The sequence below is a fragment of the Dipodomys spectabilis genome, unplaced genomic scaffold, assembly GCF_019054845.1.
Source record: "Dipodomys spectabilis isolate Male_0828 unplaced genomic scaffold, ASM1905484v1 ptg000318l, whole genome shotgun sequence".
NCBI classification, from domain to species: Eukaryota; Metazoa; Chordata; class Mammalia; order Rodentia; family Heteromyidae; genus Dipodomys; species Dipodomys spectabilis.
This window is the reverse complement of record NW_024870995.1, coordinates 41,278-55,729: the sequence shown is the minus strand read 5'-3', so window position 1 is coordinate 55,729 and position 14,452 is coordinate 41,278.

The window sequence follows — 14,452 nt, the reverse complement described above, 5'->3', positions numbered from 1 at the left end:
TGGTAAAGACACCTATACATCCATGTTCATTATGGCAATATTCATGACATAACCAAGGTATAGAACTAGCCCAGATGCCCTACAACAGATGAATGGGTCAAGAAAATAAGATATATAGATAGAAATAGAGAGATAGAGAGTTAGATAAGAGTTCTATTCATCTATTAGAAAGAACAATGATATATCATTTGCAGGGAATTAGACCTAAAAAAATTATGTTAAATGAAGTAAGTCAGGCTCAGAGACAAACTTCACTTTTTGTTGTTGGATATTGGTCTTGAACTCAGGGCCTGGGTGCTGTCCCTGAGCTTTTTCACTCAAGGCTAGTGTTCTACTACTTGCACCACAGCACCAGTTCTGGTTTTCTGGTGGTTAATTGCCGATAAGAGTCCAATGCACTTTCCTGCCTGGTTGGCTTTGAACTGTGATCATCAGATATCATCCTCTTGAGTAGCTAGAATTACAGGCATGAACCACTGGCACTTGGTATATCACATGTTTTTGCTCACATGTAGAAGGTAGGTCTAAAATGCAAACATATATAATGTATGTAGTTTTATGCATATACACACAAACTGACTATAAGATGGCATGTCTAAGTGGAGGAGTCCAAACACAATGCCCCTGAGCAACTAACTAATGAACTGTTTATCAGAAGAACATCAGGGGAAGTAGAAACATGTTGGAGTAGGGTGGAAAAGGAGGGACAAATGGAGGAAGGAAGGGTGACCGAATACAGTCGTATTTAATGAATGCTATGTAAAAACTGAACTATGCAACTTGAAGGTATAGAGTGGGGGAGAACGATGGAAGGGTTGATATCTGTCAATATGCAGTTTACTCGAAACCTGACTTATGGAATTGTAACCTCTTTGTACAGCTACTTAATGATGAAATTTTAAAAATATGCCAGGAACTGATATTGTTTGTGAGAACTGATAGATAGATGAGTATGATTTTAAGGTTAAGTTCTCAAATTTCTGTTAAATTATATTTAAAATATTGTATGCAGGCAGAGTACATTTTATTAAATAGGAATGTGTGTGAATACAACTTCATCAAATGCAAGAAACTTCCATGGATGTCCTAAGTTTTAAACAAGCGTTTATGAAAATACTGAACAATAAAGTCTGTAAAGTCTGTAACACAAAACAACGCAGTGCCAAAGCACAAAGATTGTTACCTACTGTGAAAAAGAAATGCACTCTTTCCCCGGCCCCCTGAACCCCCTGGTGATGGCAATGCAAAGGGGAGCAGAGGAGGCACCTACCGTTTCCGCGTCCCCGCTTCCATGGGCTCCTGGCGGAGGAAGCGACCCCTTCTCCAGCCGCCCCGCGCCTCTGCGCCTGCAGACCGGGTGGTGCTTTGGCGCTGCAACTGCTGCTCACCAAGCTGGGACGTTTACCGTTTAAAACCTGACAAATGCAGGCGCCGAGCTTGGGCTGCGAGTGGGCTTCTGGAAGGCTTCGTGGACTTTTCTACGGAGCAAGGGTCCTCGGGTGCGGGTGCGTCCCCCGGTGGTGCCAACGACTGCGAACGGGCTTCGGACCGGTGAGGCCAGCCGGGCCCCGCCCTCCGGGGCGAGCAGCAGCTCCGGGCTCTGCGCCAAGACCTGCCCGTCACCAAGCGCTGCGCGGGGACGCGGCCGGGACCCGCCACCCGGGACCCCCGGGCCCGGGACCCCTCCACCCCGGGACCCCTCACCCCGGGACCCCCACCTCGAGACCCCTCACCCCGGGACCCCTCCATCCCGGGACCCCCCCCACCCGGGGATCCCTCACCCCGGGACCCTCACCCCGGGACCCTCACCCCGGGACCCCTCACCCCCTCACCCCGGGACCCTCACCCCGGGACCCTCACCCCCTCACCCCGGGACCCTCACCCCGGGACCCTCACCCCCTCACCCCGGGACCCCTCACCCCGGGACCCCTCACCCCCTCTCCTCAGGACCTCTCCACCCCGGGACCCCTCACCCCCTCACCTCGGGACCCCTCACCCCGGGACCCCTCACCCCCTAACCCCGGGACCCCTCACTCCGGGACCCCTCACCCCGGGACCCCTCACTCCGGGACCCCTCACCCCGGGACCCCTCACCCTGGGACCCCTCACCCCCTCTCCTCAGGACTTCTCCACCCCGGGACCCCTCACCCCGGGACCCCAACACCCCGGGACCCCTCACCCCGGGACCCCTCACTCCGGGACCCCTCACTCCGGGACCCCTCACCCCGGAACCCCTTACCCTGGGACCCCTCACCCCCTCTCCTCAGGACCTCTCCACCCCGGGACCCCTCACCCCGGGACCCCAACACCCCGGGACCCCTCACCCCGGGACCCCTCACTCCGGGACCCCTCACCCCCTCTCCCCGGGACCCCTCACCCCCCTCTCCCCGGGACCCCTCCACCCGGGACCCCTCACCCCCTCACCCCGGGACCCCTCACCTCCTCTCCCCGGGACCCCTCACTCTGGGACCCCTCACCCCCTCACCCCGGGACCCCTCACCCCCCCACCCCGGGACCCCTCACCCCGGGACCCCTCATCCCAGGACCTCTCCACCCCGGGACCCCTCACCCCGGGACCCCTCACCCCTCACCCCGGGACCCCTCCACCCCGGGACCCCTCACCCCGGGACCCCTCACTCCGGGACCGCTCACCCCGGGACCCCCCCACCCCGGGACCGCTTACCCCGGGACCCGCCCCGGCCCCGCGGTGGCTCCGCTCTCCCGAGCCACCGCCCCACTCGGGTTCACTTCCCGCCGTGGCCCGAGCCTCCCCCGGAGCCGGTCGGCCGCTTCTGGAGCCGGTGTCCGGGGCGGGGCGACCGGGTCTGGAAGAGCCGAGCCGCTCCTCCTCCTGCGGGCAACCGCGCTCGGCTGCACCTGGGCCAGGACCGGTCCCCCGCGCCTCGCTCCAACCCCCCGGCCTCCCGGACCGGCGCGCACTGACCTGCGGGGCATGGGCGCGGGGATGCCGACCCTGCACGCGAGACATGCCTGCCAGGATGCGGAGCGGGCGGTGCAGACCCGGCCCGGGGGGCGGGCACCCGGCTTGGAGTTGAAGACGGACCTGGGGGCAGAGACAGAGCTGGGGGTGCGGAGACAGAGCTGGGGGCCGGAGACAGAGCTGGGGGCGGAGACAGAGCTGGGGGGGTGGAGACAGAGCTGGGGGCGGAGACAGAGCTGGGGGCGGAGACAGAGCTGGGGGGGTGGAGACAGAGCTGGGGGGCGGAGACAGAGCTGGGGGGCGGAGACAGAGCTGGGGGGCGGAGACAGAGCTGGGGGCGGAGACAGAGCTGGGGGCGGAGACAGAGCTGGGGGCGGAGACAGAGCTGGGAGGCGGAGACAGAGCTGGGGGCGGAGACAGAGCTGGGGGGCGGAGACAGAGCTTGGGGGCGGAGACAGAGCTGGGGGGCGGAGACAGAGCTGGGGGCGGAGACAGAGCTGGGGGCGGAGACAGAGCTGGGGGCGGAGACAGAGCTGGGGGGCGGAGACAGAGCTGGGGGTGGAGACAGAGCTGGGGGGCGGAGACAGAGCTGGGGGGCGGAGACAGAGCTGGGGGGCGGAGACAGAGCTGGGGGCGGAGACAGAGCTGGGGGGCGGAGACAGAGCTGGGGGCCGAGACAGAGCTGGGGGCGGAGACAGAGCAGCCCCTGCAGTCCCAGGCTGCGCCCCATACTCTCCATCCACCGCGTGCCTGTGACCACGAGGCCCCGCCCCAGGCCACCCTCCGGCAGGAAGCGGGGCCGCCGTCGGGGGCCGGGGTGGGGCGGGGCGGGGCGGGGCTGGGGCCTGGGGCGGGGCGGGGCTGGGGGCTGGGGCTGGGGCTGGGGCTGGGGCTGGGCTGGGGCTGGGGCTGGGGCTGGGGCTGGGGCTGGGGCTGGGGCGGGGCTGGGGCTGGGGCGGGGCTGGGGCTGGGGCGGGGGTGGGGCTGGGGCTGGGGCTGGGGCTGGGGCTGGACGGGCTGGGGCGGGGCTGGGGCTGGGGCGGGGCTGGGGCTGGGGCTGGGGCTGGGGCTGGGGCTGGGCTGGGGCTGGGGCTGGGGCTGGGGCTGGGGCTGGGGCTGGGGCTGGACGGGCTGGGGCGGGGCTGGGGCTGGGGCTGGGCTGGGGCTGGGGCTGGGGCTGGGGCTGGACCGGCTGGGCTGGGGCTGGGGCTGGGGCTGGACCGGCTGGGCTGGGGCTGGGGCTGGGGCTGGGGCTGGGGCTGGGGCTGGGGCTGGACCGGCTGGGCTGGGGCTGGGGCTGGGGCTGGGCTGGGGCTGGGCTGGGGCTGGGGCTGGGGCTGGGGCTGGGGCTGGGGCTGGGCTGGGGCTGGGGCTGGGGCTGGGGCTGGACCGGCTGGGGCTGGGGCTGGGGCTGGGGCTGGGCTGGGGCTGGGCTGGGGTTGGGGCTGGACCGGCTGGGGCTGGGGCTGGGGCTGGGCTGGGGCTGGGCTGGGGCTGGGGCTGGGGCTGGGCTGGGGCTGGGGCTGGGATGGGCTGGGGCTGGACGGGCTGGGCTGGGGCTGGGGCTGGGGCTGGACGGGCTGGGGCGGGGCTGGGCTGGGGCTGGACGGGCTGGGCTGGGGCTTGGGCTGGGGCTGGACGGGCTGGGCTGGGGCTGGGGCTGGGGCTGGGGCGGGGCTGGGGCTGGGGCTGGGGCTGGACGGGCTGGGAAGGGGCTGGGCTGGGGCTGGGGCGGGGCTGGACGGGCTGGGCTGGGGCTGGGGCGGGGCTGGGGCTGGGGCTGGACTGGCTGGGGCGGGGCTGGGGCTGGGGCTGGGGCGGGGACGTCACACTGCTCACCTGTGGTCAGTGCACCTGACAGTCCTCAGGAACCTGGGAGGACGTCACACTGCTCACCTGTGGTCAGTGCACCCGACAGTCCTCAGGGGCCTGGGAGGACGTCACACTGCTCACCTGTGGTCAGTGCACCTGACGGTCCTCAGGAACCTGGGAGGACGTCACACTGCTCAGCTGTGGTCAGTGCACCCCGACAGTTCTCAGGCCTGCATGAGGAGGTTGGCACTGGGCCTGGCTTCCGGGGTTCCTGAGCCGAGGACATGTTGAGGCAGGCATCAGGGTGGACATTTCTCTGTCTGCTTGCCCCAGGAGGGCTGGATCCCTTTCTCCCGCCAGGCTGCTCCTCCAGAGACAGAGGGAGGCAGCAGTGACTGTGGTGCTTTAGGCAGCTGTGGGGTGCCGTCCCCCTCTGTCCCCAGAAACACGCAGAACCCCAGCTCATTCCAGGTCTGTGCCCAGCAGAGCCCAGACACCCTGCAGAGGGCTGCTTGTGAGGAAGCTGGCCACAGTCAGAGGACTGAGCACTTCGGGGCATTTGTCTCTCTCCCATTCTGGGCAAGCAGCAAGCTGTCCTGAAAGTTCTAGAACGCTGAGTTGGCCAACTGCTGCATGTCCACATTGAGAAAGGTGGATGAAAGCCCCTGTTGCTGACTGTTGCTGCGCACAGACCAGACCCTCCTGAGAAGGGTCACTCCACACTGGTCAGAGGCCCTCATGTTGATGGCTCAGGAGGCCCCTGGTCAATCCTCAGCCCCGTGGGGAGGGTCTCTAACCTTAGCATCCTGACACCCGGCCTCTTTCTTCTCTTTTCACCCTTGTGGGTTTGCCCCAGGCCTCTCTGAGAAGCAGCGTGTGGATACACAGCCTGTTCTACCCTCTCCCCTGTAAAAGGCCAGCCTGGGCTCAGTGGACACGGGCGAAACGCCACGACCAGCTGGAACAGCCTCCTCACGAACCTTCCTGAGTCACTTTCCCCACTGAGTTCACAAGGGACGTCTTGGCTGTTCCAAGCACAGGTGACCCAAGCGCTGGGATCCTGCGATCCAGCATCAGCAGCGTAGAGGCTCACCAGCTTCAGAATATCATACCTCTGTTTCGTGTCCTAATTTCCCCACTGGTCCCAGGAGGTGGAGAGCTGAGGTCAGGGATCCGACAGACTCAAGTGACCACCTGGCCATGGCTATGTCCTGTGAAGGGCCCTGCCTTCCATAAAGCTTTTTGGGTGAACTTGGGGGAGGCACCGTGGTCTGGAGAGCGTGTGGAAAGAGTGGAACACTTGTGTGTTATTTCTCTAGTGTGGCTCTGACTCACCACTGCAGACTGGGTGGTTTAGAGATCTGTGTTCACAGCTCTGAAGTCCAGCAGCATGGAATCAGTGTCTTCTGGGCCACATTCCCTCAGGAGGTACAAGGCACGGTGAGTTCTAGGTCTTCTCTCAGCTTCTAAACCTGTGAGAGCAGGGTGATGTCTCTACAGAGGATCATCCCTGGGTGCATTTCTGGGACCCAATTTCCCCCTTTTAGGGGCACAGTAACAACAGGAACTGGAGTTGATCTTCCCAGAGCCCATTTCCATGTAAGGTCACATTCACAGGTACCGGGTGATGAGAGCGTCCATATATGAAGTTTGGGAACACAACTCATTACAATGTTCCTGCCTCTCCTGGCAGCCTCTACTTCCCTATTGACCTCGTGACTCCTCTGGGGCCCCATCTCCTTCCTGGCACCCAGCAGATCACTGCTGGCCCTGACTGCTGGCCTGAGCTGACACTGTGAGAATTCAGTGAGAGCTGGTGTAGGGGGAAGGGTCTCCTAGACTGTTAAGGTCCCAGACTGTGTGAGGAAAACTAAGCAGAGAAGTTGACCCTTTACTAAAAACAAAGAGAGGCCATGAAGGGAGACCTTAAAACATATTTCACACGGAATTCCGCCCTATGTCATATTCTGCCAATTAGAACGGTGCCTGCCGTGGGACATTGTGCATCCCACCCCGTGATCGATTGCTTCCTGCTCCAAGGGAGTCGATGCCTCGGTGTGCACATTGTGTATCCTCCTGCAGCTATCTCTGTAATAAAGCTCCTGTAGCTGTCTTTGTAACAACCCCCAGCTTCAAGGATACAGGGGCATATGGCATTATGTTTCTGGAATATACAAACCCCAAGAGTAAGAATATCTGCCTGCTTTATGTGGGGACCCCAAATTTGCATGCCAACTGAAGCCAGAATGATAGGTTAGTTCAAACAGTTCCTAGGAGACAGACTGTAACCCATGGCCACGGACATAAACATGCAACCCTTATGTCTGTACATACAATCCCGTTGGCTACCTGCACGTGCCCAGGCTGGACCTCATGGATGTTGCCTTTAAAAACTATAGCTTGTGGGTTGTTCGGGATCACAGTTTCAGCTTCTGAGTCTGTGTTGCATCCCTGGGTGGTCAGCTATCCATTTCTCCAATAAAGTCATCTTTTTACATGAGGCTGTCTGAGTGGTGGACTCTTTTCCCCGTAACATTGGGATGAGACTGCTCTGGGGTTTGGGACACTAAAGTTTGAAGCAGGACCAAACAGAGGCTAGTCTGTCTTTGGCACTGAGGCTTTGGGACACTTCATCAGGGCTTCAAGTTTTACAGTGTCCTGGGCAGAAGTAGCTGCAGCTACAGGCTAGGAGGAGCGGAGCACTGCAGGGGTGGGGCAGGAGCAGGAAGTGAGCGGTCCAGGGGCCGGCTTGTGGGAGGCCAAGGGTCCTGAGGACAGTGTGCATACCTAGAGCACCATCTGGTGGGAAGCAGTGGTCACTGCACCTCTCTGGTCCTGAGATGAGGAGGCTCATGTGCAGGCCTAGAGCACCATCTGGTGGTAAACATTGGTCACTGCATCCCCTGGACCTGAGAAGAGGAGGATCATGTACACAGCTAGAGCACCATCTGGTGTCAATCAGTGGTCACTGCACCCCCTGGACCTGAGATGAAGAGGACAGTGAACACACCTAGAGCACCATCTGGTGGGGATGAATGGTCACTGCACCCCTCTGGTCCTGAGACGAGGAGGATCGTGTACACAGCTAGAGCACCATCTGGTGGGGATGAGTGGTCACTGCACCCCTTGGTCTTGAGGAAAGGACAGTGAGCATGCCTAGAGCACCCTCTGGTGGGAAACAGCCCTCATTGCACCCCTGGTCCTGAGGAGCAAGGTGCTCACCTGTCTAGCGTGCCCTCCGGTGGGAATCAGCTATCACTGCACCCTAGGTGCTGAGGAGAGGACAGTATGCAAGCCTAGAGCACCCTCTTGTGGGAATCAGTGCTCACTGCATCCTCTGGTTTTGTGGGTGGAGCAGAGCAAGAAGTGAGCAGTGCAGGGGTGGGGCTTGTGGGAGGACCTGGGGTCCTGAGGAGGACAGTACACACACCTAGAGCACCATCCGTTGGGAATCAGTGATCACTGCACCCCTGGCCTGGAGAAGAAGAGCACAGTGTGCACACCTAGAGCGCCCTCTGGCAAGAATCAGTGCTCGCTGCACCCTCAGGTTTTGTGGGCGGAGCAGAGCACGAGAGACGTGGGCAAGATCCCAGAAGTGAGTGGTCCAGGGGCGGTGCTTGTGGACTGGCAGAGCACTAGAAGGGAGGGGCGAGAGCTTGGAAGTGAGGCAGAGCTTGTGGAGGGTCAAAGCTTGAGAGGGATGGGGCAAGTGTGCAAAAGAGAGCAGATCAATGGGGGCTTGTGGAGGGGCAGAGCACGAGAAGGGAGGGGCGAGAGCTTGGAAGTCAGTGGTACAAGGGCGGGGCTTGTGGAAGAGCAGAGCACAGGAGGGGTGTGGCAAGGGAGCAGAAGTGAGGAGTCCGGGGGGGGGGGGCTAGTGGGAGGCCCTGGGGTCCTAGGAGGATGGTGTGCACACCTAGAGCACCATGTGGTGAGAATCAGTGGTCATTGCACCCCCTGGACCTGAGAAGAGGAGGATGGTGCACACACCTAGAGCACCCTCTGGTGGGAATCAGTGTTCACTGCACCCTCTGGTCCTGAGAAGGATGGTGCACACACCTAGAGCGCCCTCTGGTGGGAATCAGTGTTCACTGCACCCTCTGGTCCTGAGAACAGTGCACACACCTAGAGCGCCCTCTGGTGGGAATCAGTGTTCACTGCACCCTAGTCCTGAGAAGGACAGTGCACACACCTAGAGCGCCCTCTGGTGGGAATCAGTGTTCACTGCACCCTAGTCCTGAGAAGGACAGTGCACACACCTAGAGCGCCCTCTGGTGGGAATCAGTGTTCACTGCACCCTCTGGTCCTGAGAAGGATGGTGCACACACCCAGAGCGCCCTCTGGTGGGAAGCAGTGGTCACTGCACCCCCTGGTGGTGAGGAGGACAGTGCACATACCTAGAGCGCCCTCTGGTGGGAAACAGTGGTCAGTGCACCCCCTGGTGGTGAGGAGGACAGTATGCATATCTAGAGCGCCCTCTGGTGGGAAGCAGCCCTCATTGCAGCCAATGTCCTCCATGGACGGTGCGCCTGCCTAGAGCACCTTCTGCCTAGAGCAGGGAAGTGCACAGCCCAGGGGCAGGGCTTGTGGAAGAGCAGAGCACAGGAGCATTTTGGGTACATGTTAGGGTGCATGTAAGGCTCACTTAGAGTACACGTTAGGGTACTTGTTAGGGTACATGTTAATGTTTACCACAAATTTTAGGGTTGAGGTACATAGGGTGTTAGAGTTAGGGTACATGCTGGCGTATGGATGTCAGTCAGGGTACATGTTAGGGTGTGAGTATGGGCCAGAGTTAGGGTGTGTGATGGGTTATGTTAGGGAACATTTTAGGATACATGTATGTGTCAGGACTAGGGCCTGTGTCAGGTTACACATTTGGGATACACATAAGGTTACCTGTATGGTTTAGACAATGTATTAGAATTTAGAGTATTTATTAGGGGATGTGCTACGTTTAGGGTACATGTTAAGTTATAGTTTGTTAGGGTACATTCAGGGTACATGTACAGTTTATAGAGTATGCGAATGGGTACTTGTTACCATATGGGTTCGTGTCCAGAGCATGCTTAGTGTATTACAGTATATTGGGAATCTGTTAGGTTTAACATACATGTTAAAGTAATGGCACATATTAGGGTATGTGTTTGAGTCCATGTTAGGGTATGTGTTAGAGTTAGGGTACTTGATAGGGGATTTGTTAGGGTTACGGTGCATGTTAGAGTGTGTGTTAGGGCACATATTATGGTATGTGTTAGAGTTAGCATACTTCACAGGGGATTCGTTAGGGTGAAGGTTCATGTTAAGACTATAGCACATGTTAGGCTATATGTTAGGGAACATTGAGGGTACATGTTAGGGTGCATGTAAGGATACTTGTGTGTTTTACAGTACTTGTTAGGGGATGTTAAGGTGCATGTTAGGGTACATGTTAGGGTTAAGGTACATGTTAGGATATGTTTGAGTCACGTGTTAGGGTACATTTATTTTTTAGAGTACGTGTCAAGGTATTTGGGGTATATGTAAAGGTCAGAGTTAGAGTATGTTAGGTACATTCAGGGTACGTGTAAGGTTACCTGTATGCTTTATAGAGTATGTGTTAGGGTATTTGTTAGAGTATGTGTGTCTAGAGTATGTTTAATGTGTTAGAGTACTATTGGGAAATCTGTTAAGGTTAAAAGACATGTTAAAGTCAGGGCACATATTAGGGTGTACATTGGGTTACTTTCGGGTACAAGTTTGAGTGTATTTAAGGGTATTTGCATGGTTTTGAATAAGTGTTAGGGTCCTTCTTAGGGTATGAGTTAGTGTTTAGAGTACATGTTAGCAAACAGGGTATGTTTTGTCACGTTTGGGTACATGTATGACTTGAAGTACATGTTAGAGTACTTGTTAGGATACATGTAAATGTTTAGAGTGTGTGCTAGAGTACGTATTTGGGTATGTGTTAAGGTTACAGTTATGGTTTGGGTTAGGGAACATGTTAGGAAGTATGTTGGGATAAGTTTAGGATACTTGTTAAGGTATATGTAAGCTTTAGAGTACATAATAATGGTTAGGGTCTGTGTTAACCAGTAGGGTACATGTTAGAGTATTTGTTAGGGTTTGGCTTAGGGTTAAGGTATGTATTACGGTATGTTTGGGGTACATGGTAGTTTACCTATAAGAGTACCTGCATGTATTAGAGTGCATGTAAGAGTAGTTGTTACCACACATTTTAGTGTTTAGAGTATATGTTATGGCATGTGTTTGAGTTAAGATGAAGTTTATGGTATATGTCAGGGTTTGTGTTAGAGTTCGGGTATTTTTAGGGTTAAGGTATATGCTATAGTGTATATTAGGGTTATAGTTTGGGTTAAGGGCAAGTGTTAGGGTATGTGTTAAGATGAATTTGAGGTAGATCATAGGGTGTACGTAAATGTACCTGTATGGTTTACAGTACTTGTTAGGGTACTTATAGAATGTGACACTGTTTACTATATTTGTTATGGTACTTATTAGGGTATGTGTTACAGTTTAGGGTTTTAGAGTAAAGGTATGTGTTAGGATAACTGATAGGGTACATGTTGGAGCATGTGCTAGGGTATGGGTTAGGGTTGTGGGTTAGGGTCAGAGTCAGGGTCATTGTCAGTGTTAGGATTATAGGTTAAAGTTATCGATCTGGTGAGGTTAGGGCTAGCATTTGGATTATGGAATAGATCAGGCTTAAGGTTAGGAAAGGGTGTAGGGAATATGGTAGACAAAGGGTGATGTTAGGGATGCACTTGAGGAAATGTTAGAGTAAGGGTCCAGGAAAGGTTTAGGGTTAGGGAATGTGTGAGGAAGAACTCTGTGGGATGGGTTAGGGTTATGGATATGGTATGGATATGGAGTAGTCTTCAAGGTTGATTATGGAACAGGTAAGGATTAGGGAACTTGTTAGGGTAGGATTGCAGAAAGTGTTAGGTGTGCAGTTATGTATGGATTGGGGTTAGTAGATGGCTTAGAATGAGACATAAGATTGGTGAGTAGCTTGGGGTACATATTAGGGTATGAGTTGGGTTAGGGCACATGCTAGGATGTGAGTATGGGTCAGAGTTAGGATGTATGGTGGGGTACATGTTAGGGAACACGTTCAGATAGTGTTTGGGTTTAAGGTGCATGTTAGGGTGTTAGGTTTTGGCATACATGTTAGGGCATGCATTGGGGTAGGTTTGGGGTACATGTTACAGGGCATGTAATGGTATTGCTATGATTTAGAGTACATGTTAGCGTAGGAAATGACAGGGTTAAGGTACCTGTTAGGGCTAAGGCATGTTAGAGTATTTGTTAGGGTGCATTTGGGGTACACATTAGGGTGCATGTAAGGGTGGTTTTGAGTACTGTTAGGGTGCTTGTTAGGATACATGTTAATGTTGAAATAATATTTTGAGGTTAGAGCACATTTTAAGGTACATGATAAGATATGTGTTAGTTATGGTACATGTCAAGGTATAGGTTATGGTTAGGTTACAGAGATAGGATATGTATATATGTTAGAGAACATGTCAGGATACATGTTAGGATCACGGCAAGTTATAGGCTACTGTTATGCCATACATTTGGAGTACATGTTAGGCACATGTATTATTTAGAGTATGTGTTCATAGTTAGGCTACATATCAAGATATGTACTAATGTTAATGGTTCATGTTAGGATATGTGATGGGGTATGTGTTAGGTTTAGGACATGTTTCAGGGTATAAGGTTTATGGTTTTGTTAAAGTTAACACATGTGTTAGGGAATATGTTAGATTACATTTGGGGTTAGAGTGCTTGTAAGGGTACCTGCATGGTTTTGAGTATGTTCTAGGGAACTAATTAGGATATGGGTTTAGATGATGTGTTAGGATTAGGGTACATGGGTAGGGTATGCGTTACGGTTAGGGCATGTATTAGGGTATTACTTAGGGTTGGAGTTTCAGTTAGTGTTAAGGTTCATTTGGGTACATATTAGGGTGCATGTGAGGGTATCTGTATGTGTAAGAGTACTTGTTATTGTATGTATTAGTGGTTAAGGTACATGTTAGTATACATGTTGGTGTTTGCCTTAGGGCATGTGTAAGGGTATTAAGGTTTGGGTTAGTTTTTGTGTTAAGGTATGAGTTAGGGTACATGTAAGGGTAACTATGGTTTACAGTACATTTTGTTAATATATCTGTTATGTATTGGGGTATGTGTTAGGATATGTGTCAGGGTATGTGTTGGGGTACATGTTAGGATATATGTTAGAGTTAGGATAATTGATAAGGGATTTGTTGGTGTTATGGTCTGGGTTAGGGTTAAAGCACACATTAGGGTATGTTACAGAATGTGTTAGTGTTAGGGTACTCAATTGGGGTAGGGTTATGGTTACTGTTAGGGTTAGGGCACATGTTAGGATATGTGCTATGGTACATTGGCAGTACCCATTGGGGTACCTGTGTAGATTAAAATATTTGTTAGGGCATATTAGGGTGCATATTAGGGTATATCTTAGGGTTAAGGAACATGTTAGGGTATGTTGGAGGTACATGTTAGAGTACATGTATGGGCACATGTATTTATTAGAGTATGGGTTAGGATGCTTGTTAGAGCATGTGTTAGTGGCTAGGGTACATGTTAGGGTATATGTTAAGGTCAGGATTAAGGTTTTGGTTAGAGTATGTTAGGGTACATTCAGGGTACATGTAAGGGTTACCTGTATGAGTTATAGAGTATATGTTAGGGTTCTTGTTACCATATGTGTTAGTGTCTAAAGCATGTTTAGTGTGTTAGAGTGAAAATACTATTGGGAAATCTGTTACGGTTAAGATACATGTTAAAGCTAGGACACATATTAGGGTGTATATTAGTTTACTCTGGGGTACATGTTATGGTGCATGTAAGGGTTCCTGTATGGTTTTGAGTATGTGCTAGAGTACTTGTTAGGATATGAATAAGTGTTTTGAGTACATACTAGGATACATGGTATGTTTGGCACATGTTAGGGTAAGTATTCTGGTACATGTATGACTTATAGTACATGATAGAGTACTTGTTAGGAGACACATTAATGTGTTAGATTTAGGGAACATGTTTGGGCATGTCTCAGGGTTATGGTTATGATTTCGGTTAGGCAACATGTTAGGATGTGTGTTGGCATAAGTTTAGGGTACTTGTTAGGGTATATGTAAGGTCTACAGTATATGATAAAGGTTAGGGTACATGTTATGTCTAGGGTAAATGTTAGTGTATCTTTTAATTTTTATCTTCGGTTAGGGTATACATTAGAGTGTTTGGGGTACATGCTAGGGTATATGTAAGAGTAACTGTATGGTTCAAAGTTCACATAACAGTTACTGCTGCTAAGCCGGGCGCTGGTGGCTCACGCCTGTAATCCTAGCTACTCAGGAGGCTGAGATCTGAGGATCGCGGTTCAAAGCCAGCCCGGGCAGGAGAGTCCGTGAGACTCCTATCTCCAATAAACCACCAGAAAACCGGAAGTGGCACTGTAGCTCAAGTGGTAGAGCGCTCGCCTTGAGCTGAAGAGCGCAGGGACAGCGCCCAGGCCCAGAGTTCAAGCTCCATGACCGACAAAAAAAAAACAAACAAAAAACAGTTACTGCTATGATACATGTTAGTGTTTAGAGTGTATGTTATGGCATGTATTAGGGTAAGGTAAAATTTATAGTATGTGGCAGGGTTTGTGTTACAGTTAGG